Here is a 3,108-nt window from a genome sequence, read left to right as displayed (position 1 = left end):
GTTTGAAAAGCTACCGCACAATGCAGCAAGGACCAGGTGTTAATACTGCTGGAAGCAGAGCCAGGTAAAGAGCAGGAAATCTGTACAGTATTATCCCTGTGGTTCTCAGACTCATTCAAAATACAGAACTGCAATCTTACAATGAAACAGACATACTGCTTATTACGAGGCACTACAGATAAAGCTTTTCAGAAAAGAGAGAGAAGTATTTTTAAATGTAGGCACAGTGGTGAACTGTTCAAATTCAGTTAGGTGTCAACATCACACATTAGCAGCAAGATGCAGCCACACTTCAGGTTTCTGAATGACATGACTACAGACATGAGTAAATAAAAACCAAAATACAGACATGAGCAAATAAAAACCAAAATAACCACTACATTAACCCTGAGCTTCCACATTCCCCTTTCATGTGAGACTGATGAGACTGATGCAGACCATCATAATTCAGGAAAATGTGGCTTTCACTATGGTCAAATCTCAACATGCCTCCCAAAGAGTTTATAAAATAAGTTATTCTAAACATGTACATTTAACTTTGGAATGATGGAGAGACACAGAGATATATGTAAACGTCAAGAGAATCACTCCACTCCAAGCCTGGGTCCACATCCTTCCAGGCTTTGTCTGGAACATTATGTGGCTGGGGCCTGATTCCACAGTGAGGATGCAGGAGCCCAGGTGGTGATGGATAAAGCATTAGGAGACAATCAAGTATCAAGTGTCAGGAATTGGTCAGTAAGAATGGCTTAAATAATGACTTAACAAAGAAGACGAGTAAAAAACAATCCCATTTCATCTTTAGAAAGAATCAAGTCACTAAAATTTGATTTCTTCTAAGTTGTTGCCATTTGCTTGGATGAGATCTTGAAGGTTTTCCATTCTTTCTCTACCCAGTTAAGAACACATTGACTAGAAATCTGTGATAAGAATTTAGTAAAGGTCTTTTCCCTCCTGCTCCTCATTATGCCAATGCAAGAACACTTATAGCTTCCTGTGCAAAGTATTTGACATCCATGTCTTCATCTTGACCTAACTTCTGTAGTACTGGTTTAACTTCTCCCTGTAAAGCATTGGTATCTAGAATTGGTCCAATTTTTTGTAGAGATTTGGCCACATTCAAGCGAACATTTGCTACTTGGTCTCCTGCCATTTTTAATACGATGGGCAGCATTTGCTTAGTGGTTATTTCCTGACCACAGGCCTCAGACAGTGCATTAATGCAGAATAAAGTAGTCATTCTATGCAAGTAATTAGGATCATTTGCCATTACCAACACTTTGGGAACGATGGTATTTTGGGCCCACTCTGTACCAAACTTCTGAACTAGTTTCATGAGGTTGTTGGTGGCAGCTTCTTGGATGGCGTATACATGGTCCACAAGCCAAGCCATACATAAAGAATTCAGCTTTTCATCAAAGAATTCCACACCCAGCTGGCCTGCCAGCAGCAGCATATACTCAATGATGGCCAGCCGGACCCTCCATTTGGCATCTTCAGCCAGCTCCACTATGGCAGGAAGGAGAGACTGAGAGAGCTGATGGATTCCAATCACTTCATTTACACAATCCAAATTGGAGATGATATTCAAACGAACTTCAGGACACTCATCCTTTAACTGAGCTAAAAAAAGAGGTAGAAGATGTTCAATGGTATTCTCTTTGCCCAAAATAGTAGACAATCCCATAATTACAGAAGCTAGAGCCAATTTGACATGTGGATTGGTATCGGATACTAATTCCATTATATAGGGCAGAATCTGATTCATAATTATGGTCTCTCTATCTTCAATGGGCAAGTTCTCACCAAGTTCTTTTACTTTGTGGGCAGCAGCCACCCGGACTTCAGCTTCACAGTCTTTAAGTAGGTTCTGAAAGGCGGGGATGAGGTCATTTAGGGTGATTTTAGGACCCATGGCTTTCTGGAGCTCTGAAAATTTGTCAGCCACCATATAGCGAACTCACCAAGATTTATCTTCTGCTGCTTGTCGAAGTGTAGGCATCACCAAAGTCTCAAGGTCATCCTGAGACAATAACTGGGCAATACTGACACAAGCTTCCACAGCTAGGAGGCACACTGAATCCTGTTCATCTGAAGCTAGATTAGTGAAGAGTGGAACAATTTCACTTTTCACACTGTCTAATTCCAAAACTTTTGCAAATTCACCCAATTTGGAAGCAGCAGCACGTCGTACCATTGGTGTGTCATCTGAGCACAAGGAATGGAATTGCTGTCTGATTTCTGCTTTAACAGCATTTGATGCCCTGGGATAGCAAACGCTGAATAAACCACATGCAGACGTGCGAGAGGTGAACCAATCCCCACTTGCTAGGCGTTTCACCAGAGGTACAAAATAAGCTTCCAGAGCAACAGGAGTATGCTCCTGGGAGATCTGTCTCAGGGACTCCACAGCCTTGTCACGAACAACAGTCTCTTCCACAGTTGCCAGATTTTCCAAAGGAGGCAGCAGACAGTGGGCAAAGTCAGGACCTCCCACTAGGCCAGTGAAATTTCCCAGCTGCTCAGCAAGAGCTAATAGTACCTCATCTTCATCATAAATTGTATCTGTAAGGAATGGCAACAATTCACTTCGCGTCCTTTCTACTCCAAGTGCTAGGGCAATTGTTGATAACTTCTTAATACTGTTGAGTCGGAGCTGCACGTCTTCATTGCGGAGCTTGTCGATTAAAACCGCGATTGGGTATAGCGAATCATCTCCATCTCCCCCCGCTGCTCCTGGGCCGGTCCCGAGCCCCGATGCGCCCACCATGTTCTTTCTCCTCCTGCTGCTGGTCACCCTCCTTACTCCTTATACGAAAATTAATTCAAGATGGATTAGAGACTTAAATGTTAGACCTAATACCATAAAACCCTAGAAGAAAACCTAGGTAATACCATTCAGGACATCGGCATGGGCAAGGACTTCATGTCTAAAACACCAAAAGCAATGGCAACAAAAGCCGAAAGTGACAAATGGGATCTAATCAAACTAAAGACCTTCTGCACAGCAAAAGAAACTACCATCAGAGTGAACAGGCAACCTACAGAACGAGAGTATGTTTTTGCAATCTCCACAAATGACAAAGGGCTGATCTAAAGATCCTACAA

General features: G+C 42.5%; 1 protein-coding gene and 1 pseudogene across 2 annotated transcripts in view; both read right to left on the bottom strand.

Moving 5' to 3' along the window:
• The window catches only part of SUCLG1 (succinate-CoA ligase GDP/ADP-forming subunit alpha), a 43,802-nt gene that overhangs the window by 28,616 nt on the left and 12,078 nt on the right, over positions 1 to 3,108 (bottom strand).
• On the bottom strand, positions 167 to 2,793 carry LOC108542813 (serine/threonine-protein phosphatase 2A 65 kDa regulatory subunit A beta isoform pseudogene; annotated as a pseudogene). Its single transcript, XR_001889373.1, has one exon. The product of XR_001889373.1 is annotated as a serine/threonine-protein phosphatase 2A 65 kDa regulatory subunit A beta isoform pseudogene (transcript).

The sequence above is a fragment of the Rhinopithecus bieti genome, unplaced genomic scaffold (assembly GCF_001698545.2).
Source record: "Rhinopithecus bieti isolate Rb0 unplaced genomic scaffold, ASM169854v2 scaffold_23283, whole genome shotgun sequence".
Taxonomy (NCBI): Eukaryota; Metazoa; Chordata; class Mammalia; order Primates; family Cercopithecidae; genus Rhinopithecus; species Rhinopithecus bieti.
This window is presented reverse-complemented; position numbering and strand designations above follow the sequence as displayed.